This window comes from Lagenorhynchus albirostris, chromosome 3 (genome assembly GCF_949774975.1).
Source record: "Lagenorhynchus albirostris chromosome 3, mLagAlb1.1, whole genome shotgun sequence".
In the NCBI taxonomy this organism is placed as follows: domain Eukaryota; kingdom Metazoa; phylum Chordata; class Mammalia; order Artiodactyla; family Delphinidae; genus Lagenorhynchus; species Lagenorhynchus albirostris.
This window is the reverse complement of record NC_083097.1, coordinates 7,827,617-7,854,956: the sequence shown is the minus strand read 5'-3', so window position 1 is coordinate 7,854,956 and position 27,340 is coordinate 7,827,617. Positions and strand designations below refer to the sequence as shown.

Below are 27,340 nucleotides of genomic sequence, written 5' to 3'. Positions count from 1 at the left end.
GCAGGCATTTCCTTCTTCCTATGTAATGACCAAAGGGCTGATTTAAGAACCCAAGCCCGTCCTGTTTGCTTTAACAGAAGTAGCAACAGTAGTTAAGTAACTTTTTGAGTTAAATCTTGATCTTAGAATTAAATCTTGAATTTCGAGCCCAAGTTGAATCTTGAATCTCTTTTGTGTGGGCAAGCTACTGCTTACAGTGTAGTCTTGTTGAGTGTGTTGTTCCGAACAAGTAGGAATTGAGAGACCAGATTTTTCAAAAAGCCTCCGACAGCCTTCTCTTTCTGGGTAATGATATTCTAGTCTACAAAGGACGGATCAATTTAGCTGTCAAAATGAAAGCTGAGAGGCCAACTGCCCATGCAAATTAATCACTTGTGCAAGAGCTTCAAAACTGCCTGCATGAAAAGTGAGTCTGTCCTTTGAAAACTAGGCACATGGCGGCAGAAAGAAGAAAGTAGTCACCACTCGGGGACGTTGGTATCCTTAGAGAGCCGATCTTAGAAGTTGCTCATTTTGAGCAGTCGCTTAGTTTTAGGCAATTTGTTTGCTTGAATAAAGTCATTTTTTGCTCTTTCTTTCTCTCTGCTCCCATGCCTCCTGGCAGCTCAGAACGTATCTTATTGTCTGGTGTGGGAACAGAGGAATAGAAAGAGTTTTTTACACAAGCTTTGAGTCAGTTACTGAGACAATATATTTGTTCCAGGGTCAGCAATTCCTACCAGATTTAAATACTCACCAAAGGATGAGCTGCAGGAAGACGAGATGGAAAACAATTGGGTTTTTTCTTCCCATATGTTGTTAGGATTAGTCAACGCTTTGAGAAGTGAAATCCCCAATTTCCGCCTCCCTTTTCTGTAGCTCTCAGCTGTGTCTAATATTTCTAAACCATCGCATTTCACAGTGACGACTGTCTCATGGAGAGAAGGGTCTCGGCACAGATCTGTGTGGGAAGGCTCCAAGCAGGAAGGGTATGTCTTTTCCTTGTGCATCTTGCTCTTTGGATACGACTGTCATAAGTGTCTCTTCTGCTCAGGGAAGTAGGGTTTACCTCTGCTGGTCTCGGAGCCAGATGCTTGTGTCATGAAATGACCCAGATGTGAGGTCCTGTGTCCCCACGTGAGGACACACTGTCCTTGAAGCCTCGGCCATTGCTGGGGCTGGTCTCCAGGGGTTCCTACTCTGACCCTAAGACAGCCAGAAATTTAAAGAAGGGAAATGGTGACGTTTGGTACTTGTCTTTTCTAAATGTAGGTGAGATAATTATCAAAGAGATTTTTTTTACTAAGTGATCTTGATCAATATGTGGCATTATTTGTATAGAAATGAATTAGTTGGTTATTGAAGAGATGATTTCTGATTTGGGGAAAGCCAAAGGGTGAATTCTTTGAGGACAGGACTCTTACACGCAATGGTGGCATTATGTATGCCATTCTTTGATACATCCTCAACCCAACTGTGACGCAGGAAACTGTCTGATTGGCCGTGTATACTGATGTGGGAAGTAAGGCAAAACATCCATTTTGCTTTTTCAGATACAATATTGTTGTGTAGTTACAACTGTGAAGATTTTAAATGTGTTTTTTTCTCCCCGTACGTTTGTTGTATCATGCATGTTTGTGCAAGATCTCTAACCTTCTAAAGCCACAGCTATTTGCACTGATGTTGTCCCTATGGAATGCTACCTGATTCAGACACTGCTTGCAAACAGAATTTGACTGGGGTGCAGCACAGATTCCATAACACTGGCCAGTGCGGGCAAACCTCGAGGTGAAGGAACACCTTTCCAAAAAGAAAAAAACCCTAAGAGTTGGGCCACCTCATCACTTTTCTAACGCTGCTTTCAGCATTTATACATCATAATGTCAAATAATGTTCAAAGTTTGGATGGGGATATTGAACAAACAACAGACCTGTCTTAAAAACAAAACACTTTTCAAAATGTGAATCCTGACCCCATCTTAAGTGTAAAGATATCTGGGGAGATCTGGCCCTGTGGACCAGCTCCTGACACCAGCCACCATCTGCCTGGAGGGGAGGGGCAGGTGGCCGCTCCCCAGAGCACGCTCAGAAGGGCCCCGTACAGACCGCTGCCTTTACCAGATGCTTTGTTCATCACCTCAAGCTTTATGTGCGTTTGGCTTTTCATCTTCAATCTTCACGTTGTTTTCTGGAATGCTGGGATTTTTGCTTAGGAACTTAGGAGCAGAGGCTCTGCCCTCATCCCTCTTGCCTGGAGCCCAGCCTGCCCGTGATCACTTATGTCCTTAGAAGTCTGCACCTTTCAGAGCACCCCAATGTCTCTGCAGGCTGCTGCTTGTGTATTTGCTTCTCTTTCCCCTCCTTGCTTTTCTAAGTGTCCTCCTTTCCTCTCTCCCTCTTCCCCCTCTCCTCTCTACCATTTTTGCTTTCCTGCCCCTTTCCCTGTTCCTGTTGCCAGCATTTTTCTTTTTCTGGATGCCTGGGGGTTTCTGATGACCCTCCCAGCCCACAGGAGCCTGCCTTACTTTCAGGCAGCATCTTTCTATACCCTCAGTGTCTGCTGTTGATTTCTCCAAGCACCATCCAGCGACACACACGTGTTTGAAAGGGAACGGCAGAGACTGTCAGAGGTGACGTCACGCAGGACTGCAAAGTTAGGGACCGTGTCAGGAAGGGGAGCGGCATGGCGTGTACAGAGACAGTCAACCCATTTTCTTCAACTCCTCGTTCACCTCTGAGTGGTGTTGGACGAGGGAGGAAACAATAATATCCTTTACTTATTTTGTATCTTCATTCCTAGTGAGAAGATTCTGATTCTCAGAGTTTGTTATTGTCTTAATTTCAAAGACATTCATTCCTCATGGGTCCACACTGAGTTTCTAGACTGATGTTCCTATACAGCTAATGTTTTGCAAAAATGGGCTATGATTTATAGTCTTTTAAAAAATATTTTAAAATTTACAGTTCTCTTGTGGCAGCTTCTCGCCCGTGGTTCCTCCCATTCTTGTCTATTCTCTTCAGAGCTGCCATATTGATTCTCCTAAATACCACTCTCATCCTGGCGTTTTACTGAGGATTCCATGACACCCCCTTCCTTTGGATGAAGTCTCCTCTCTTTTTCATGTTAACGTGCCCTAATTGTCTGCTTTTCTAGTCTATTAGCTCCTTGGAGCTGCTCCTTTGAGCCTTCTTACAACTTAGCTGTGCATGGGAGTGGCCTTTCAGATGGACTGGCCTTGCGCGCTCCCCAGCTGGTCCGCACATTGCTGATGGCGGCTCTTTTGCCGTGGTGAGGCTCTAATCGAGAATCATGAGGCAGAGGACACAGGAATTGTTTCTACTAAAGTTGATATTAAATAAAAGAGAAAATAGTAAGGGTAATATGGAATCGACTCAAATGGGGACATTTATATATATTAATAAAACATAAACAATTTCTTATTTAATGGGGAGTTAAATATCCACTTTAAAATATTCCAACCTCAGTCTGAGATGACCCTCGGGGGCTTTGTAGCTTCTTAACCTTTTGAAGTTTCCCTCAGTTTTCTGGAAAATACGGCAGTGATTTACGGTTTATACATCAGCTAATTTATGACCTCACTGGTAGAGGATGAGAGAGCTCAGCTTCCAGACCTGGAGGGGCCAATGTCTGTGACTTCAGCTTAGCCTATTCAAGGTCACTGCTTTGTTGCTGTGGTTTCCGCTCCTGACCGTACACTGCTTAAAACACGTGGGTGTCATGTTGAATGGTATATATTCCTTTAGAGGGTGGCATGCCTACCCAGGCAAGGGTTTACCCTCCATAGTAGAAGGTCCTGATGCTGTTTGCTTGGCTGTCACGGGCCAGGGTGGCAAAACACGCTTTTCGCCTTTGATGTAACTACAGGCATAGTTACAGCCTTCCAGGGTGTATGTCCCTGGATCCTGCTGCTGGAACTAGTTTCTGGTTTAGATTTCAGATTCTAAAGGGAGTCCTGTTGTCCCCCAAGCTGTGTGAACTCTCTATGGGCATTCTGTGCCTTGAGTGTCGCCTTTTCACAAGAAAGGGACTCGCTTTTGAAGTCTGAAGTTTGGGCCTGGAGTGTCTGGCTGTCCAGGTTGCAGGCTGTCCCTGCCTGGATTCAGCAGGGATGTTCTCTTCCTGTGGTATTTGTCGTGGGGTTGTGTCAGTGCTTCTGGATTCTTCCAATGTGTTCTTTGGCCTCTGGGTCCTTTGCCGTTTAAGAGGCTGGCCATTCTCTGTAGGCGTGACTCTTGGATGTCCTAGCTGAGAGGCGACATCAGCTAATTTATGATCTCACTGAGGGAGGATGGGGGCGCTTAGCCTCCAGACCTAATTAGCAGCCCTGTTTTTAATTTAATTCTGACACATGGGAGTCTGTAGGAATTGCTGGGTATTCATGGCAGTAACCGGTGGACCTGTCCAACTTTATTAGTTAAATTTTGATTAAGAGATAAACAAATACAAAGAAATTTTAGTACTAATTGTAAAATAGATTTCAGGGCTCAAGAGCGGAAGTTGTTGTATTCAAGCATGCTGTTTAATAAAGAAGCCCCAACTAACATATTTGTTGCCACACCCAAAGGAGATATTATTGGTGTTGTGAGAAAGGAATTGGCTGCTCCTAGGAATTTTTCCTGGGCTGAGTATGCCTTCTTACCTTGGGGAGAGCTCCCTTACTCCTCTTTTGGCCTCAAGGATTTGCATCTGCACCTCCTCCTTTCCAAAGTATGAAGTCACAGACTTTCAAAGACTCAGCGGGGACCTCATAGGGATCAGTGATGCTGCAGTGCATGAATGTGCCTGGGCTGTGGGCGCCTTCCCGGGCAGTTCTGAATAAGTTCTGAATATGTTGGATCACCCACTTGCTTCCCATGAACTTACCAAAGGCACCTCATGGAGGCCAGGAGCCTCATAAGGAGACATTGTCACCCAGCTACTGCCCTCTCACCTCCGAACCTCAGGACTTTCAAATGGCATTTCAGCAGATAGAAAATCTTATAAATTTCCAGATGTAATTCAGTTGATCTTCTGCAGGCAGATGGCCTTTAGATTATTACTAAGTAGACAGTGTAGGAATCATGGCATAGAGGGTTAGCCAGAATGTTCCAGAATGTTCTGGGAACTTCTCCCCCTTTTCTCATCATCATCCTCAGCTGCTACTCAAGTGTTTGTGTTGGGATAGGCAACATCAGTGTGTTTGAGGTTTATGGCAGCCAGAAACTGCGGATTGAAAAGAGTAGAAAGACACTACATGAACTAGGACAACAGAAAAACCATGAGCCCTCAAACTGTAATATATGAAGTGACAGGCATCACTAAATAGTAATGGACACATTTCTTTTTTGAATATGAAATGGAAAGTAACTCATTTCTTCAATGTCTGGCATACATGGTTCTAGGGAGGCTGGTGCTTTGTGGTAGTTTTTCATCACATTCCGATATCAAGTTTTCAGGATTTTTATGTGTTAAATTGAATGAGCAGATTGGATAACTTTACGTGGTTTTAGTAAAGTGAATTATTTTCATGGTTTACAATTCCTTTTTAAAATAAAGTTATCATATTGTGCATCAAACAAATTAATATGTAAATAAAAATACAAGCTCAAAATCTAGTATCGTTTATTCTATACCTTCTGCCTCTATCTCCTATTTTTGAAATGCATTACTTAAGGTATGATATATTCCCCAAAACAGAATGGAAGAGCCATCATAAAATGGGTAGATTCACACCATCTGTCTGAATTTGATGTTCAAACTGCTAAAAGTAATTCAAACAGGTGTGAAATGATGGTCCTTTTATTAGTTTCATGAGATTTGTTCTCATATATTAACAATATTTGAATTTTTATTTCTTCTTTTCTGAAGAAAGAAGTCCATTGGTGCATGGGATACGAGGCTAGGGCTGTCACATTTGTGATTTCCAAGTCGTTCTGTTGTTCTGTGCTAAGCCTTGCCAAAGCAGCTGGCTGTGCAAGGCATTCATGGAACTTTCCAGAATCGATAAAAAATGACCATGGCCTCTTTTAAAGTGGGTTAATAGAATCTCTGGGTTTTTTTTTTCTTTTCTTTTTTGAAGCACTGGTATGTGAGAGCTGGGCTGCCCTGCCCGAGTGACTGTGGGTCCTTTGTGTGATACATGATCAAGGAAACACTCCATCCCTTCCCTCCTTGGTAAGTCGGACGCTCCAGTGGGAAATGAAGAAGCCAACAGTTTTATAGATTGAGGTACTGTGATGGTTAATGAGCATCACTTATATCTGCTGTTAAGAATGGCAGTGACTGAATGAGCAGGCTTCCAGAAAGAAAGTGAAAGCACAGAGAAGTTAAGTAATCAGCTCAAGATCTGACAAGCGGTCAGAGGCAGAGCTGTGATGTGAACCTATGTTCTAAGCCCTAACCCAGTACTACCTCTTAGCACTAAAAATGGCTCCTGAGAATAAGGACAGACACACTTTTATTCTGTACTGGAAATACTCAGGTCCTTAAAGAAAAGCTCACAATAAATAGTGAGAAATCAGTTTTTCAAACAGCAGTCTATATCAGGAGATGGTAAACTTTTTCTGAAAACGGTGAGGTAGTAAACATTTTAGGATTTGCTGGCCATATCTGTTACACCAACTCAGCTCTGTGTTGTAGCCTAAAGCAGCCACAGATGATATATGTAAATGAGCAAACGTAGCTGTGTTCCAGTAGAACTTGTTTACAAAGACTGTTGTCAAGCTGAGCTGGATTTGCCCCACAGGCTGTAGTTCACTGAGCCCTGATCTACATGCAGTGCTCAAAGATTCCAGTGCAGAGAGTGAGAGTGTTTTAGTGGCCAGTAGGTATGAGTCCTTTAACAAAATTTAGCTTGGACGCTCAGAATTTAATCATAACCCACTTTTAATGAAGTCTACTGTAGCTGCAAAAACCTACTCCTTGGAGTGAGTGCATTTGGTGTCCCAATGCTTTCCATGGTCGGCATGCCTCTAGTGTATTAGTCTAAGTCCAAGCACCTAGACTATAGCTCTGCTCAAAACAGGGCCTGATCAAGAATATTTTGGTAATCCGGAATGTATAGCTCATTTACAAAATAAGTTCAGGTAGCATTTCCTATTTTGGTCTCCATATAATTTCTAAATGTGACATTTTTATTTTGTAGCCTTATACATGCTGCTGCTTATACATATTAGGGCAAATATGCAATTATCTTGGGCTGTCTTGTAATTATGTTGCACAGAAGTGTTCTGGTATCAAATCTTCATCTTTTATTCTGAGCAAAAGCAGATGTTTACAAGAGTCAAGTTTGAACAAGATTGACATACTTAAATCATGGCCATACCCTCGGCCACATACATCAGATGAAGTAGGTTTGTTTTTTGTTTAGCTTTTTCTGTTTAACTTTTTCTTACAAAAGGATACTTCTGACACCTCAAGGCTTGTTTGACTCTCTATCTCACTGCTTATCATCTAGCAAGACGGGTAAAGCAAAGCCAATTAATTTGTGTTTCTTGAAGGAGTTTAAGCAGGGACCTGTCCTATTCTTTCATAGAAATAAGTAACTGTAGCAAGCCCGTGAGCCTGATGTAGGATCACTTTTGAAGATGTGCCTTTTTCCAGAGCCACTCGTCCCTTGGTACTTGTTCCACAAGTAACGGAAAAGTGTTCTTCACTTTAACGGCAATGATATAAAAAGTAAAATTCAGATGATAAAAGTATTGGAAAGCTGTGTGTGGTACCTTATTAACTGGAAAAAGCAGGTTGCAGAATAATATATTCAATATAATCCCATTCATCTTAAACACACACACACACACCGTCTCTGCACACAAGTGCCTGTGTGCTACAAAGTCTGCTAGAACATACATCAGTACATACCAGACTCTCAGTAGATTATCTATGGGGTTGAGGGTGTTTGCCCTTTACGAGCCATATATTCACTATCTAAAGTTTTCTCAGGAATGTTGTAGTTTTGCAGTTTAAAAATATGAAAAAAAGGATTAAAATAGTGAATGCTACTTATGGAAATTATGTAAAAGAAGAGGAACATTCACCCATAATGCCTCCACCAAAGACAATCACTGCTGTCAGTTACTGTAGTCTTTTGTGAAATGTTTTACAGAGTTGAAATAACACTAGACATAAAATTTTGCCTGTATCATCTTATTGAAAATTGTTAATAAATCTCATTTTAATGCATCATAATATTCTATCATGTAAAGACACTATAATGTAATTTAACTGCTTCTTCTTTGCTGGAGTATATATTATTTTCAGTTAACAAAAATCATAGACAATGTGAAAGGATCATGACAAGGGGAGTGTAGCAGACACCTGGATTCCACTGCTGCTTTCTGGTTTTTTACACCTCACACTATCACTACCTTATGAAGAGTAGGAATTTTGGAGCATAAAGTAGATGCTTCATAATATCAGCTATTATTATAAAGCTTTTTTTTGAAATTGAAGGTTAATTCATTAAGTCAGAATAGCTGTAGTTGCTTTGCTATTTCAGAGCCAGTGAGTTTTCATCAGATTGCCAGTCGGCTTTGCAGAAGTGTCCTAGACATTTATACTTCACCAATAATATGTTAGAGAGTTTGTTTTGCTAAAACCTTACTATCATTATCATCATTAATTTTTTAATCAATTTAATAGTATTGCTTCCTTTTATATGTTCTATTGTTAGTCATTATGGTATTTGGTAGATTTGTAAAAACTTTTTGTGATAATTAGCCATTTTTTGAGAAGGGGGAGACAGAGGGAGAGAGAGGGAAAGTAGAAAGGGAACTTACATGTGTGAAAGAATTGTTAGTCCTTATTTTATACCCATTTAGTTCTTGAGATTCAGCATTTTCTTACAGATATTAACAAAATTTATTTTTAAGAATATTAACCGTGGGCTTCCCTGATGGTGCAGTGGTTGAAAGTCTGCCTGCCGATGCGGGGGACACGGGTTTGTGCCCCGGTCTGGGAAGATCCCACATGCCGCGGAGCGGCTGGGTCTCTGAGCCATGGCCGCTGAGCCTGCGCGCGTCCGGAGCCTGTGCTCCGCAGGGGGAGAGGCCACAACAGTGAGAGGCCTGCTTACCGCAAAAAAAAAAAAAAAAAAAAAAAAGAATATTAACCCTTTGTTGTCATTTCCCCCCACTCTATTTGCTTGTTAACTTTATCCTTTTAAGCTTAAAGAAGTTTATTTTAGTGTTGCCAAATAGTTCCTTCATAATTGTTTCACCAGTGCTTAGAAATTTAATAAAAATTTTCCTTTATTTTCTTCTGATGTTATTAAAAATATTCAATTCTTTCATTCAGGGAAGAGTTCAGTTATTTAAGAAGAGCTATCATTTTTTGTAATTCTTCTCATAGTTTTATTGTGCCTCTCTTTTAGCTCTCTGACAAAAGTTATCTGACAATGTTAATCTAAGGAATATGTTCAGACAATCAAAATATTTGTAGGAATGAGAGATCTCAACGACACATTGCTTCATCCTACAAATAGAGACCAAGTTTACACCCAGACAACCGAAATTCTTTCATTCTTTTACTTTCCTCTTTTGGTCAGGGAATGGTTAACTTTTGCATTTTACCTATTTTTTTAACAACTGTATTTCACATTTTTTATTTAATAGAACTTAACTCATTATGCTGAGCAGTATTAAGTCATATCTCAGTGTTTTTCCTCTTGTTTCATTTCTGTTCCTAACTTTTGGTGTTTGCATTAAATGTTCTGTGGTGCATCTGAAAGACCAAGGCAACACTGGTTGAATCTCATGTGTATTGGTTGATGTCTTCACTTGTTGACTTTTAAAGCACTTACCTAAAATATTAATTTTCATGTGCCTACCATAATGGTTTCATAGTTTATAAGTTCCAAAAGATAGAGAATTAGCTAGATTTCTCTTTCTGAGATGACGTGAACCTGGAAGGATTGAACCCCAACTCAAGTCTCCATCTTTCCTTAGTTTTCTAGATTTGTTGGCTGTAAAATTCTGAGTCTTGCTGTCATTGTTTCAGGTGGTGCTTCTGTGCTGATAGGAATTCTATTTTGTGGTATTTGCAATGCATTTCTATGTATATTATTGACTCAAGGTACAGCTGTTGCTTAAACACACTGTGTGGTTGTATTTGGGGATCAAGATTTAGCCTGTCATTCTCAATAAAGTCTGGAATACTAAAGCTGTGGTCTCCACATCTTATTATTCTTGTCCCATTGTCTAGTCAGCCGGATGGAAAATCTCCATGAGGCGATCTGGAAAGGCCCCATGCAGATCTGATCTGTTTTGTCGTGTGCATCTCACTCCACATTAGCTAAGTCCATGGACAGGAGAATTGTCTGCTTCCATTATCCACGCGAGGAGGCATTGGAGTTCCCGTTAGGGAGCTGGGGAAACCTTACTTTCTCTCCTGTTCTCTTCCCTGTTGGAATTTTGGCCTTTTTTAATTGCTTGTTTAGGGGAGTAACTGCCAAGTCCCGGCTTTGTGACTACTATACATATTTGTGAGTCACAGATGTGTGGTGAAGTTCAGAATCCATGTTCTTTCCTTCGTTTTGTGTTTAAGTCGGGCTGGGAATGGCATATGTGTACTGTTCATTCTCAGACACCGATTTGAGGGGCAGAGGTGTGTGGGGTTAATTGCTTGGATTTGAAGCTTTATGTGTGTGTGTGTGAGGATACTGCCCCCTTGATTAAACTGTGCGTAAGATATTTTTTTGGCAGAAATCTCCAAAGGGCATAAAAATGACCCCATGTTTGGATTTTTGGATTTCAGGGGACTTGAGGTTTTCCTGCCTTGTGGTCTCCAGATCAGAGTATTGGAGAGGCTCCTATAGCTGCAGGGTTACAAACCTAATCAGTTCATGTTTTATCCACTGGGGCCTTTCATGTGGTTTTCATGTGTGTTTGTGTCTGTTTTAGCCTCCCAGGCCACAAAGGGAGCAGAGTCATTTTGTTTCATTTGCTTTTGCGTAAAGCTTGGGCAGTAACCACTCTTGGTTAAACCAAAGCAGAAAAAGCAAAGGTTGGAGAGATGGTCAGGAGGTTCTGGGAAGTAAATACCAGCATATTCTCGTATAACAATGTCTCAAAATAGTGATCAGATCTTCCACTTCCAGCGTTGAGGAATTAGGTGGGTATATCTAAATTGTTTATCATTGCTCAGAGTTTTTTGGGGGGATGGGGGGAGGTGACCACCCTGCTCACAGCTTCACAGCCTTTGAGAGCTCTTCTTCCTCCTTCCATAGAAAGTCACATCCTTGCTACAGTGATGGTGAGGCTCTTGCCCCAACTGGCCAATCACACATCCCACCTGGTAGCCACTCTGAACAGTTCTACTTGAGGCCAAGACTCCAGCTTGGACACCAAAATCCCATTCCTTCTCTTCTACTCAAAGACCCTTTCTTTCTTGCATCAGTTTTTATTTTCCCAGCTCTGTTGGATCTTTCCAATAGGAATGCAAACATTAAACCATTAAAAATAAATGAAGTGTTGGCTTGAATTTCCCCTCCAGCTATGACCTAATTCTCTTCTCTGTACAGAAAAATTCCTTGAAAGCATTTGTTTGTAATTATTATCCTCAATTCCTGTGTGTCCACTTCCTCTGGAACCCACTTGGACCACACAGTCCTTCCATCAATCCTGCTATGTTGCTACATCCAGTGGTCGACATGCAGGCAGCATCACACGTGACAGTGTCAGCAGCGTTTGTACAGTATAATCCCTCCTTCTCAGCTCCTTGAAGCACTTGCTCCATCTGGCTTCAGGACACCACCATTCCCTGGTGTCACTCCACATCTCTGGCCATTTACCTCAACTGCTCATCTCCCTTCCCTACTGGAGTCCGAAGGGTTCAGTGCCTTGACTTCACCTCTTCCCCCGCCATCCTCACCATTTGAATAAGTTCTGCCCTACCCATAATGTAGGCTCCATGAGGGCAGGGATTTTTGCCTCATTTGATCATTGCTCTATCTTCAGGCATAGCGAACGGCCTGAGACATAAAAGCTGTCAATGTTTATTGGTTGGGTAGATGGATGGATGGACCTTTTGGGATTTTTCAAACTGGATAAGAAAAACCCTATTTCTAATTTGGATACAGAACTGGAAGTACATGAGATTGTCTGCAAGAGGAAGGAATGGGATTATTCACCCTCTACCCCCAACCAGAGTTTAGTGTATTTGGTATAATTTTCCCCATATTGTCCAGCAGGTGGGTGCTTACTTGTTCACCGATTCTCAATTCACATGTCACCTCCTCTATAGACCCTTATCTTCTGTCTCCATGGCTAGATAAATTACGTGGCACATCCTTTGTGTCCCCACGTTCCTGGGCATGTCCCTACAATAGCAATTTAAAATTGGATTCATTGTACTGTTCCTTGTAAACACGCAGTCTTTCCTTTTCAGACCAGGAAACCCTTGACTTGATTGTGTTCATCTTCCCCATACTCAACACACAATAAGCACTGAATACGTACGTGTTATTTAGTGAAGTGATTCCGACCGAAATTTTGTAAAACATGATTTACTGTAATGGTCCTTAAGAGTGTGATAAGAATGTGCTCCTCCAGCCTTCTGATTATGCTATGTTTGATTTAAGATGCTTATTTCATGATTTTGCAATAATTAAATAATTAGATTTGTGGTAGCCATTATGGACTGTCCCCATATTGTCCAGCTGAGGCCATTCATTCCACTGTTTTTCCAGAGTGTTTGCTGCTTTCTAGTGTAAGTGCACATCATTCATAGTACTTCTTAGAGAGGAAAGACTGCACAATCCTTCCGGAGTCTGTTTCTCCCTGATGGTTGTCTATGAGTCGAGAAGATAACTGGAGGAGAAGTTGACAGTAGTCTAGTATCACATAGACCAAGACCAATGGCCCCCTCCACCATGCAGTAGGATCAGGTGTCTCCTTCTTCCTGGCATTTAACTTTTCTTAAATTGAGTGTTCACATGCACTCTTATTATTGCACTGGAATTTCATATGTATCTGTCTTCAAGGAGTACGTATTATTAAATGTAAAAATAGCACAGAGTAGCATGACTCTTAGGTTAAGGGGCTGACCAGGCTCAGAACTCTGAAGTCGTATTTCCTGTAAAGCAGATATCAGGGATGTGCATGTTCAAACAACAGCACTGATGTGCCTTTACAGAGTCCCTGCTATGCTGGGAGCACAACTCTGAGTCAGTTGAATATGTATATCTATAGACAGATAGGTAGGTAGATAGAGAGATAGATATAAATAGATACAGATATGTTGATAGATATATAGGTTTGTAGATAAAGGCACAGATAGCACTAGCCTTGAGCTCATGAAGGTCACTAAGGCAGGAATACAATCAATGAAATAAATGTCTAAAACAGTGTACTAGTGCCCATCTTTGTGGCTTAATTATGAGTTTCTGATAAGTTAATTGATAGCTACAGAAGGATCCACAGCTGTGCAGCACCTTTTAAATGATCTTTCACTGACTTGGTGCTACAAGCACGTGCACATACACACAATGGTTTTCATTGGATGGTGTGGACCGCTGGCCACCATTTTTATCACCCATCCCTGAACACATACACATGTTCTGAGCTGAGCTGTGACCAACAGGTAGGAAGCTTCCACAGGCCAGGCACACAGTAGGACCCAAAGAAGAAGGAACAACATCAGTGAAGCATGGAATGACCACGTGTTTCCCATACAAATGCTCATTCTGAAATATCTTCACTGAAGCAAGCATATTTTTAGTAGGCAAATCTAGTTCTTTTCTCCCAACTATGACTTTTCTCTTTTTTTTCTGGAATTCCTTCTTAACTCTATTTGATATGTAGTTATATGCTAACTTGATCATTCCACTGCTATATTTCTAGGAGCTGATTACATTTCTTTTGCAGCTTTCTATTTTATGTGCTTTTATGCTCTTCTAAGATTATTTCATAATCCAGATGGAATTAGGGTGGTGTCAAGGTCTTAGAAGTTTTTTCTGGGATGTCATAATAATAGCAATAATAAGGAAAGTGAATTATGATGGTCTAACTTTGTTCTGTGGTTATAATGTTAAGTGTCACGTATACTCTAACTTTGACTGTTATTTTCTGGTTCAAGTTTTGTCTTTATGGAAGAGCATTTACAAGGTCATTTTTGTTTTCTTAAGCAAATCCTGACTGGTCAGAGATACCTACAGCTAACATTTCTAACCACAGGTGCATGGTTTGTGAAGACTATTGATTTGGAGTAGGTTCTTCTTTTTCCGAATGCAGGCCAGTTCCCCGCGCGTAGAAAGGGTGGAGTGTAAATATTCTATGTCACCTCCACCTGCCTGCATGTTTGGGTCTGAAGGACTTGGACCAGTTAAAAAGAGGAGGTCATTGAACAGCCCCTTGTAATGTGGAAATGATAATAGAAATTTGATAGAGGTTCTCCAGCATTTCGTAATCTGGAACATGTTATAAACCACTGGTACTAACTTAGCAATAATTCATACCAGTGGCTAAAGTTATTTGAGCACACCCTACATCCCAGGCACTGGTATAACTACTTTATTTATATCGTTTCATCTTCTCAGCAACCATACACAGCAGGTTCTAATATTATCCACAGTTTAGAAATGAGTAAACCAAGGCATGGAGAGGTTAAGAAACTTGCTAAGGTAATTTAGAGGTTACTTGGACGCCGACCCCAGTGAATAATTTATAACTTTTGAATCCACAGTGTGTTTTACCCCCTTTATTTTATAATGGTCACCAAGGGAGCTCCCATGGCAGACTATGACAGAGAAGAATTATAAAGCAATAGACCCACCTATCCTAAATGTTATTTAAAAGCAGCTATAGGTTTCTGCACATAGTATCTTGCTGCACATAGTATCTTGCTGCTGAGGCAGCAAGTATTTTGAGGGTTGGAACCCACTCTCCCTGTGTAATTTCCTTGCAGAAAACACATGATTGGTGGTTAATCTTAAACAAAAATCCATCGTGGATAAAACATCTGTATAAACACATGGTGCCTCTGAAGCATCTCTTCCTGTACACGGGGGTCATCAGGGGCATCCCAATTAATGTCGGGTTGGAAATTGTGTTTCTATTATTGTTGTAACACACTAACCATTTTCTTGAAAATTGCAAGGAAAGTGACAAGGAGAAATAACCTGTGTCCACCCACCTGCTCTCTCCAAACAGATCTTTATTGAGTACACACAGGGTAGGAACTCTTTTAGGTATTGATGATATACAGGCTAATATGAAGCCTCCTACTTCTCATGGAATGTATGTTTTGGGGGAGAGTTAGATTATAAACGCTAATAGTAACATATAGTGGTAAGTACAATGTGGAGAATCCAGATAGGGTCATGTGATAGGCAGTGACTAGGGGGCAACTTTGGGCTACCTGTGTGCAGTGGGGAAGGGGAGAGTGGTGTGAATGGAGAGCAAGAGATGGGCAAGTGTTAGGGTGCATAGCACTTTGTAAGACAGGACAGGATACCTCGATATTTATTATGGGCATTGGGAAACCTTTGCCGAAGTAGCAGTGGGACAGGATTTATTTGCATTTTTAAATTGTCATTTAAATTTTCGTGGTCGCCATGGAGAAAACGGATTGTAGAGCAGCAAGAGGGGAAGAAGGACGACCAGCTAGATGGCCATCACAGGGGACCGGGCGAGGCATGGTGGTGGTACCGTCTAGGGTTTTGGTGGAGAAACTGGATGGATGTGGCACGTTTCTAGAAGCAGGGTCAGAGGTACTCTGGTGGCTTGGGCACTGGGGGAGAGGGGAAGAAAAATTAGGAGCCATAGTAAGCTTTAGGTTTGAGTAGGTTGTTGGATTGTGGACCATTTACTGAGACAGAAGTTCTGGGGACTTGTGTAGATTTTGGAAGGAAAATCAGGGATTATCCTAGGGTCATATAAAACTGGGGTTGAAGGTCAGAGAGAATAAGCAGTCATATATGTGAGTCTGGACTGTCTGGGGATGATTGGGGCCAGAGATCAGTATTGTGGAGTCACCTCCATATTTGACAGTATTTCAAGTCCAGGCCTTTCACCCAGGAGAGACTGTAGCGAGTAAAAGGGCACCTCAGGCAGAACCGTGGGTGTTGGAGGCTTTGAGCAGGGGGCTGGTATCCCTTGGAGAGCACTTTACAATATTCCGCTTGACGTACTAGTGCTTTGATACTTCAGAAGTGATCTTGAAAGGGACAAAAAGTCCCAAAGGTAATTCTCCCCTTGAGGGATTTCATTCAACGTGTTAGCAGCAAAATTCTTCACTGTTGTAACCTAAAAGGCCATTCTGGTTATGGGAAATAAGGTCATATCCTTACAGTGAAGTAGAGTAGTCCCTTGGTACCTGCAGGGGATTAGTTCTGGGACCTCCCGGATACCCAAATCCAAGGATGCTCAAGAGTCTTATATTAAATGGTGGAGTGCAGTGAATACAGTTGGTCCTCAGTTTCCCCAGATTGATCTGTGGTTGGTTGCATTGCAGATATGGAAATTGCTGATAAGAGGGTCAACTGTATGTGATGTAATGTAATTTATTTTCAGCCTTTATTTTGCTCTTTCTTCCAATCAGCAGTTCTGGTTCCCACCGTTTCTCAAAAACAGTCTCTTGCCAGTTGAGTCTTGGGAGGCATGGGGCAAGGTGTGACGTGGGTTTTAACGACCTACCCAGTTTTCTTTATTAACAACATGCTACTTTCTGAAATTAAAATTTTGTGCTACTATTCTCTCATCCCTCAGTGTGCTCTTTTAATTACTGTAATTATATTTTTTTCCAGGGACCGTGGGCTAGTGAAAGTTCAGTATTTAGGAGGCCTGGGGAATGTTTTTTGCCAGCGAATTTCACATTCTGAACGTCAGTTCTGGCAGCCATCTGCATATTTGTTGACTAAATGAATCTCTGTGAACATTGCAATGTGCTGGGTAAGAGACTCTATGACATGCTGTTAATAGTAATGCAGCGGATAATGATGCAGGCCAGAGAGCCACTCAGTGTCTGATTCCCTGCAAGGATTCTAGTGAACCCCACTTGCATTGTTAACACCTTTTGTAAAAGGCTCAAAGATACAAATCTTAGGATGCCACCAGAATTTTATCCGTGGCTTAGAATTTTGATCTCTATCAAAGAGAAATGCATTGAGCCGATGAATGTGAAGTTGAGGACTCACATTTTTCCTAGTTAGTGACAATAAGATTTCACACTGGCCATGAAGATTCCCCGAGACGGATGTGTTCTGCTGTAAGCCAGGATACAGAGTTGTATGTTGAGAAGTCATGGGTTTGAGCGTCCAGAGTCCACACAGAGACCGTTGTGAAAAGGACACCCATAATTTGTAAGGCACAGTGATCAAGCACTTGTTAAAACTGATGAGCTGAACTAAAGATTAAGTTACTTTTTTTCCAGTGTGTCATTTCATATCCTTTTTAAGACTGATTTTATTCCACAGTTTTTGGGATTAGAAACAATATACAGCATCTTTAATGTTGATACCAACGAGAGTCCGATAAAAATGCAACAAGATGAAACAACCCAATAACACTAAAAGATGCTTGCAAGGATCAGCTAAAATGATAAATGTATTTCTCTCCCACTTTACCACCTAACGAAAAAGGCTGGGACTTGATTACTTGCAAAATTCTGGGAGATGACAGAGCTGGAAAACAAACTCTCAATGAAAATGTCAGGAACCGGTTCTCTGGTGGACTGTACCTCACGCTAGCCTTCTCGTTTCTTTATCTCTAAAGTAGAGAAAAACCCTGATGCCACATACCTTTTTTAAAGAGACAGAGAGAAGTTTCTCCCTCTAATTCACCCCATTTCATATACACAGCTACACTGCTTTACTTTTGGGATTCCTGATTCTCCCAATGCTGGAGATAGTTTCTGAGCTAAACATACCATGTATCTGTTCTGATAAAAAAAAAAAAAGTCCATCCTCTGGACAGCACAGAGTAGTATTTGTAGCTGAAAACTCCCAAACAAACAATCTGCCCAGATTTAAGAATTACAAATAGCGCTACATTTAGTAACATCCACCCCAAGGGGCAGGCAGGACCAGCCACATTATCTACTGTGTGGGTAGTCACATTCTTCTCAGCCAGGGAAGGGGAAAAATGACGTTTGTGCCAATGGTGAAGAGTGCACTTTTGGACATGTCATTTTATTTATACTGGATCCTTTCCAAGTTTATGTTTCAGTGGGTTTTTGAGTCTTAATTTTAGCAGTTGCAGACTGGGAATTTTCTGCTGATTTCCTCTTGTTTTTTTGGCAACTGAAGGACTAGAATGTAATTTGGTTGCCATTTAAAAAAATTATCTATGCTACAAGATAATGTAAACAATCTAACAAGTTGAGTATCACATACAGACAATATTTGTAAATCATACTATGGCCTTAAGGTTAATATCTCTAATATACAAAAAGCTATGTAAATTGATAAGAAAAATTCAAACAGCCCACAAGAAAATGGGCAAAGATATGAATAGGCAATTCACATATGAGTAAATTCTGATGTCCAGTAAGTAGGTGAAATAATGTTCCATCCACTTCCAACTATCAAAAAAAAAATAAAAGAAAAAGGGAAGAAAACACTTGCTGCTGGTAGTAAGGATGCTAATAAAAGGGGACTCTCACCCATTCCTGAGGGAAATGTGAATTGTTTATATTTTGGGGAAAGCAGTCTGACAATTCTTATTTAAAAAGTACACATTCTTTGAGGCAGCGCTACCACTCCTGGGAATATAGAGTATAAAAATGAAAACACCAGCATACATGTATAAGGGTATGTACATTTGGTATCTATAGTACCTTTGTTTTCAGTGCTCTCCTTTGCCCCCCAAAATCTATAAAAACTACCCCAAATATTGAGTATGTATCAACTGATTATATATTATGTATCAATTATATTATAAGAATGCCTATGATATGATGCAGCCTAATGTAAAGACTAATTTAAATCACTCCTGGTTAACATGGAGAGATTTTCCTAATCAGTGAGAAAAGTAGATCTCATGTTATAAAGCAGAAAGACATTCATCCCCCAAGTCTGTGTACCATGTTTGTGTGTGATAGGTGAACATGGGGAAAGATCTAGACGGGTATCCACCAGACTGCTAAGGATGGCTCTGTGGGTAGGGGGAGAAGCAGCTTCTGAGAAATGGCCCTACAGTAGGCATTAAGCTTGCAGAAGTATGAAGGCTGGGGAATCTGGGGTCATGAACACTAATCCTGTTGCTCTGGTTATAGATGAGGTCTGGTTATAAGTAAGATCATCAGCGAGGTGCTTAAAATAATTCCTATAAGGGGTGTAGGCTCTTCTTCACCCCCCAGCCATTGCTTCCTTATGTCAGGAATCCTTTCTCACTGTCTTTTCATAGCCTTCATTCTCCTTTTTTTTTTTTTTTGCGGTATGCAGGCCTCTCACTGTTGTGGCCTCTCCCGTTGCAGAGCACAGGCTCCGGACGCACAGGCTCAGCAGCCATGGCTCACGGGCCCAGCCGCTCCGTGGTATGTGGGATCTCCCCGGACCGGGGCACGAACCCGTGTCCCCTGCATCGGCAGGAGGACTCTCAACCACTGCGCCACCAGGGAAGCCCTCATTCTCCTTTAAAAGTTCCCTTCATAGAAGGCAAACATTCACCAGCAGCGCATTAGAAATCCTGTCTTCTCTTAGGTATTTAATGTCAGATATTTAATATTCCCCCTTCTCTCCAGCACATGAGTAACCTGGTCAAGTCAAAAATGCTTCCTGGGTCTACTTTTCCCTTTCTATGTGTTCAAATACCATAATTCTCTTGGGTATTCTGGGTAGTGACAAATATTATAGTTCAGGTAAATTATAATGGTGTAACTTTTTATCAAGAGGTGCTGCATAAACAGAAAGGTTGAACCTCATACAGCCTCCTGCACTGCTCTGTGCGTGAATGCTGCTGTTATTACTTAAAAGAAGGGAAACTGGCAAGGGGGTGGGGGAGAGAAAGATGCACAGTGACAATATGTATCGTGCATGGTGACATACATGTGAGCCAGTGACAAAGGTGGGCATCCCCATGAGTTTCAGTAGACTCTCTGGTCCACTTTTGGAAAATGTCCAGTGCACTGTGCTTGGTTCATGATCGTTCACTCTAGTGCCATGTGAGCACATGTACCAGCAAATAACACCAAGGAGAAATGCAGCGGTGCTGCCCTTGGGCAAACTCCCTTCCAGTATTTGAACTCCATCTGGAACCAATATGGTAGCCAGGGGCCCAGCAGAGCACGTCCTGAAGCCAGGGGTTTGGCTGCAGATGTACTAGTAGGGCTTTGAGGATGCACATCAAAGAGTGTCTGCTTAGTTGTAACTTTTCTCTATGTGACACCACAGACAAACAAAAGTTGTTCTTAATTTGCCCTTCTGAAAACTTGATTTGTTTTTACTGGTTATATGTTGATTTAGTTGGGCTTTGCTGTATCTTGACATACATGGGTTCTTGAGGAAAGTGAAACGCTCCCCAGATTAATAAACAGAAGTCATGTGGTTGTCATTTATAAACATTTAAATCTGCTGTGCACTTGTGCATGGATGCAGACCCCAGGAAAGCTGAGGCTGCCTGTTTTTTGTTTGTTTTTGTTATTTTGGCCATGCTACGTGGCATGTGGGTTCCTAGTTCCCCAACCAGGGATCGAACCCGTTTCCCCCCCACTCCTGTAGTGGAAGCACAGAGTCCTAACCACTGGACCCCCAGGGAAGTCCTGAGGCCTCAAGCGCTATCCCCGCTGTCAAGACACTATTGGGTCCGTCCATGGGCTACGACTTCTTGGGCACCTACAGCATCACAAAAGTTGCCCAGCTGTACCCAGGAGACAAGGTAGCTAGGAAGTCAGCATCCAAAGTCCGTCATCACCTTGTCCCCTTTGATCCTCAGCTCAGAGGTGCAGGTTTCCCTCACTGAGCATGACCGTGATCATGATTTTGTACCACCCTTCCTCTGCCTCTGCCTTTACTTCCTAAATGAGGCACACAGTCTGGCCAAGACATGTTCTATTTGTGCTTTACTTTGTCCTAAATGGTTAAGATGCTCAGGTGGTTGGCCACCTGAGCCCCTCTCAGCACCAGGGTGTTTCAAGTAGAGTAAACCCTGTTACTCGTCCTCATTAACATCAGGAGCATATATAGGACAAGTTTGTTGCTCTCTGTGTATAAAGACAGATATCAGAGTTCCTGATCTTAAGGATCTTGCCATTTAGCATGCCCTCAGTATTTGTCATCTAGGGAGGGCAGTTGTCACATGCAGAGGATAAAGAACACTCCTGTTGGGTGGCAGGGATTTCGAGCAAATGGCAAGGCTTTGACTGGAATCACGGGAGGGTGTCTGATCATTGTGGGCTGAAGTCCAGTGCTGTTCCTACCAAGGAAAAGAACTTGGAAAATGGAGCGTGTGCCCTAATTTTGCTCCATCTTTCATATAAAAGGTGCTATGGACTGAATGGTAGTGTCCCTCTGAAGTTCATGTTAAATTTCTAATCCCAATGTGATGATGTCAGGAGTGGGGCATTTGGGAGGTGATTCAATCCTGAGGGTGGAGCCCTCATGAATGGGATTAGTGCCCTTATAGAAGAGGCATGAGACTGCTTCCCCCTCCCCCCTTTCTTTCCCCCACCCACCTCTCTTTCTGTACAGTGTTGGGCACTGCAGGAAAACAGCCTTTGTGAACCAGGAAGAGGGTTCTTACCAGACACCAAAGCTGCTAACGTCTTGGTCTTGGACTTCCTAGCCTCCAAAGCTGTGAAAATAAATATTAGCTCTTAAAGCCACCTAGTCTAAAAAAAAAAAAAAAAAGCCACCCAGTCTCTGGTAATGTGTTATAGCAGCCCAAGCTGACTAAGACAGGAGGGCTTTAATAAATGGTAAAATGAAATTATCAAACAGAATGACTGATAGGCCAGGGTCATGTGGATCTGAGTATCTGTGTCAATAAAGATACAGCACAGAAGTGAAGGAAAAATGTCTCCAGAGACAGGAATGCAGTTATGGAATCAGGTGGACTGAACCTTCAGGATCATTCTTATTCCTCTTAACTTTGAAAACTGTAAGAAGTAATAGTCGGTTCCTACTTTGCAGGTTATAGGCAGTGCCAAGAAATAACTGGGGTCAGATGGGTGTGGGTAGTTGAAAAGAAAAATGCACAAACTGAGATCCCATTCAGGGCTTAAATACATGTAGATTTACGTAAGAAATTAAAAAATGTTTTATCAAAGCAAATGATGTGCATTAAGTAGAAACAATAAATACATTCTGCCTATACAATCCAGTGGAATCAAATATTTAATTAGAAGTTGCAGCTTATAACGTTGAAAAAAATGTTCTTTGAAAAACAATTGTTCATGAATTGTGTCCAACTGGTTTTTATATTCTATTGGGACTTCTTTGGGGTAAAATGTAAAAGCAGCAGCATCTTAAAATAATATAGCAGAGAGTTGAAATGCTTGCTATAAATTGCCTCTCATTTGTTACATGGCAGAATAAAAAGAGAATCTGTATAGGATATAAAATATAATTAGGAAGTTGTCCAATGACTGTAGCAGCCTTCCGATTTTAGCAGCTGAGAAAAGTTTCAGTGGTAAGGAGCTTATAGTTTTCCATAGCTTACAGCTTGTGAGCTATGGAGAATACGTGTCACACGCAGGGGATAAGGAGCTTTCCTGTTGGGACAGGAATTGTGAGCAAATGGCAAGGCTTTCATTGCAATCATGGAGGGGGTCTGATCATTACGACTGGTAATTGGTCATACCAAGTCCTTCTCTCATCACAGGGCACAGTGCTCCCTAAATTGCAGGGGGTTTTGTTTCTTGTTTTAGGCTGGAGCAGTTTGTCAACCTTGGCGCTACTTTGGGTAGGATAGTTTCTTCTTATGAGGAGCTTTCCTGTTCATTATAGGAAATTTATCAGCATCCCCAACCTGTACTCACTAGATGCCAGTAGCATCCCCTGGTTGTGACAGCCCAAATTGTCTCCAGACATTCCCAGATGTTCCCAGGTGGAGGGACTAAAATCGCCCTTGGTTTTGAGTTATTGATCTGAACGCACTCTTCTAAATTAGAAGCAGGACAAATCTAAGTCTTGAAAACGTTGTGTGTATTCGTGTAGCCATACGTCTGTGAAGGCCAGGGCTTGGACTCGATACACTGCAATTTTCCTGTTGCCTTTGACAGTATTCCCGACCTTGGGCCAACAGCTTCCAGCCAGTACATGGGCGAGACTGTCCTGCCTGGGGAAGGAGGCGGGCGAGACCTGCAGCTAACAGTGTCTGCTCTCCCCCGCCTCGGGGCCCTGGGAGGCTCGCCTGCATCTAGTTGCTGGGTAGTGCGGGGCCTGCCTTTGATGAATAATGACTTGGGGGCTCACCCCGTAGTTGCCGGTGATCAGAAATGGGTTAGAGTGGACCAACGCTGCCACTGGTTAACCCCTACCTTCCCTGGCTTCCCCCATCTCCAAATCTCAACACTTTTCTCCGTCATTTATGGATTTTAGAGTGGAAAGGGTGAAACAAATAAAATTCAACCCCCCAACTGAAGGTTGAAGAAATTAAGAGTAAGTTTTTCTAAGAGCTTGGAGAGTTAATCTATGATCTGATGACCCTCTACCATCATTTCATTTGCCTCCCTTATTTTAACTGACAACCCTCCAAAACAACACAATGATTAGAGTAAAATGTATACTTGGAGTGTCAAAGTGAGTTTTTTTGATGTTACCCCTGAGACCCATGGATTTTATTGAGCTGAGCGAGCACAGGTTAAAGCTGACTTTGAAAGGACACAAATTTCTTTTTAAATATTATTTTGTTGTTGCTCAGCTTTCTCAACTGTGTTCCCAAGAAGAATGTTTTCTAACAACGGAAGATTTCACAGTCTGTATCTTTGCACTGAATCAGAGACCTGATGCAAACTCTAGCATTGCAGAACATGTTGTGAATTTGGGAAACTCTTTGAAATAGAGGGAGGCGGTAAAGCAGTGAGTGAATTATAACGATGCAGGCAGCAGTCGTTTTGATTTGATAGGTGTTCAGCGTGTCCTCTATTACATACATTTTCCATTTTATTTAAAGGAAAATTCCACCCAATTTGCTTAGACCCACCATCTGGAAGTATTTTCTCTCTTTATAGCCTTTTGACACCTTGCCAACTGAAAGAAAAAAAGATAGAGGATGAAAAAATTATAAAAATACTGATTTTAAAGGAATGTGAAAAGAAATGCTAATTTTTCATCTTCTAACACATGCACTAAGTTAAATTAAGATCCTTTAAGTTTTCTTTGGTAAGTGTTTGTCCTCTGGAATGTGCAACAGAGTGTTTAGATTTCCCTCCTTCCTCTTGCTCTCCTTTAACAACTCCGAGGCCCAATACTTCTTACATGGGTCTGTGTTCAGTGATCATCTTTACTGTATTAGGTAGGAGAGCTCCATCTTACAACTGATGAACCCTAGTCAGTGAGCAGTCAAGGTCCTCTGGTTGGTACAGCTTCTTGTCTACTGGCCAGAGACTTTTTTTTTCATTCTTTAATGAAATTTTACTTCAAGAAAACAGTTTTCTGAAAGCTGCATCTTAAAAGTAACTACTGATTGGAAGCACTTACTAGATAAGTCAAGAAGTGGTTGATTTAACACTTGAAAAATACAAGTCTCTGTTTTATTTGGGTCAAATGCCCATCCGCTTACAGATCCATCATGACCCATGGGGACCAGATCTTCTCCCAACTCAGCATCGAGTGCACTAAGCCTTGGATGGAAATGAATCACACAAAATTGAGACATATGTATGAAATGCTGTAACATTTATTGAATAGCCATCTATGAACTGGTGTAATATTTACAGCAGAGCTGCTATGTGTCAGGCATGTTTCTAGAAGTTTTTTGAGTGTTACGTCAGTCGTGGTGAAAACCCTGCAAAGTAAAGGATTTTATTCCCATTTAATAGGTAAAGCTGAGACACAGACATTTTTAACTTTCCCAACATAGAATCATGAAGGTAGATTCATTCCAGGATCTTCTAACTTAAAAACCCTTGTTCTGATTTTGGGAAATATTCTTCTCTTAGTTGTGAATGACACCTGTGGTTGATATTTTCTTCTCATCGGTAGATCTGGTAGGTTTTGCTAAGGGTTTTGGATGACTTTCTTGTATCATTGTGTGAAGGTTTCTAGTAAAGAATGTGGCCAATGTTTTCATATTATGATTAGTAGACAATAAAACCGTCATTCAAGCAAATGCCTTATAAACATTTGAAAATGGACATATTTCCATCTTAATATATATGCAGAATTCATGATACTTAGAGCACTGAATGTAAATTTATGTTATAAAATCTAATCAGAGGGACTTTTTAATTTTATGCTCATTTGGAGGCAATATACTGTCTAGGCATCAGAAGAAAGAGCTGGAGAAAAGCTCTCATCTTAGATGAAGTAATTTTTTCTCACTCATAGTGAATTGCTAGATCTTGAACACAACTGAGTAAGGTTTTCCATATCTTATGCTTCATTTATTGTAAATGAAATTAATTGTGTTTGATGGTATTCTTTAAAGTCTCAGATACTATTGCAATGAAATATGCTGATTATAATAATGTCTATTTATGCATGTAATATGTGTTTTCCTAAAATAATAACATAATCAATTTTCATTTCACATTGACAAAAGAGTTGGGTATCCTTTTAGATAAACAGGAAATACAGTAGATGATAATTTTGAATCAGATTCTACTAGATAGAAAAAAAAAGTTAGAGATGTTGTCTCCTAATTTCTTCAGATGAGTTTTACTTTATAGAGATTTTACATACCTATATTGGGACACACCTTGCTTGCATTCAGTGAAATTCATTTAAAGGGGAAGTAATAAGCTTTGTAAATGCTAGACTGTTGGGGAAACACAGAGTACAGAAATGTTTCAGAAACAAATAAATTATTAATCCTATGTAATTTATTTTTATTAAGCAGATAGAGCTTTTGTTGTCCATGTATAACAAAACATTGTGAAATAATATCTGCTATCATTTGTCTTTCCATTCCTGTAACCAAGTATATGCAACAGGGTGGAAATACATCATGACTTAATTTCTCCAGTTTATGCAGGGATTTCAAGCATTCATTCTTACTCTCTCTTCTAACTTTCCCTCTTCTACCCACCTTCTGTCACACGCTCCAGCTCACCTCTTCATTCTTTCCAATTCATACTATTGTAAGTCTTGCGCTTCTTCCTTTAGGAGGTCGGACTGAATGTACCAGAAGGTATCCCAACATAGCAATGTACACCAGCCCATTGATGTGAGTCCTAGCTCCACCCTCCCCGATAGCACGGACATGCCATGTAAGCCTTACATACTCTTCACCTAAACTTTCTAAATCTCATCTAAGTCTGCAGAAGCCGGTTGAATTCCTTCTCACTCTTCTCAGCCCAACTCCCTTATTTCCAATTAGTCCCATCTCTAGCAAGTATATACTTTTACATTTGCTATCATAGGTGGTATGTGTTTAAGTCATGCCCTTTCTCTTTCCCTGGAGTACTCTAATAGTGATTTAGGGAAAGATTTTTGCCCACTGTCCTGTCATTGGATAATGTTATATCCCGTTCTCCTGGGGACGTGACTGTCATTCCCAGAGTTTTCTTCACTCTGGCCCCAAGGAGCCCAACACATGGCCGCCTGACCTCATGGCCCCTAGCTGGGAATGCAGAATTTGTTTTACCACCTGCTAGCAATAATTCCACATACATTTCACATGGTGGGTTATATGGAATGGTAGACACTGTGGATGAAACACCAGAGATTGCTGATGGATGGATGGATGGATGAACTCTGTGTTTTGGTAATGAAGTCTCTTTATACAGGAAAATATTAACAATGGGGACTGTTCAGTGTTGAAAACAATAGTAAAGTGGTAGAGGAATCACAGTAAAAGTGGTTCATAGTTCCTTGCTTTATATGATGCTCTTAATATGAAAGTCTAAAGATTCTTAGTCAATCAAGATAGCCATTCCAAAGATAAGTCATTTACATATAGGATAATCTGGGAAGTGGTTGACTATATTTTTTTTCATAGAAAGAATTCTCTAGCTTAATTGGAACAAGCAGCAGAAGAAGAGAAGGGTAAAGGAATCCATGACAAGATTGAATTTCCACCATCATTTACAAGGACAGGACACAGCCTTCTTGAAAGAGACTGTCTTTTAATTCCAGGGATGGATTTAGCTAAGACCCTGTGTCTCATTCTAAATACAGCTCTAGTACTGGCAGTCACAATATCATTTGACCTTACTGAGCCTCAGTTTATCCTCCTGTAAATTATAATTTGTGGTATTTTCTAATCATACCTGTATATTCAATGTAAGTCTTTCTACTTGGTGGGCACAAGTTTAACTTTCTTT

At 41.1% G+C, this 27,340-nt stretch overlaps 1 protein-coding gene across 5 annotated transcripts in view; it reads left to right on the top strand.

Annotated features, from left to right (window-relative positions):
- The window catches only part of SEMA5A (semaphorin 5A), a 484,691-nt gene that overhangs the window by 118,859 nt on the left and 338,492 nt on the right, over positions 1-27,340 (top strand). For 4 of the 5 annotated variants that reach the window (XM_060146861.1, XM_060146858.1, XM_060146860.1 and 1 more), the window contains exon 2: positions 6,060-6,154. The gene's annotated coding sequence lies outside the window, so the exon portion shown is untranslated. Of the gene's footprint in view, positions 1-901; positions 969-6,059; positions 6,155-27,340 lie in introns of all 5 variants that reach the window. The other variant, XM_060146859.1, reaches the window with a different exon arrangement.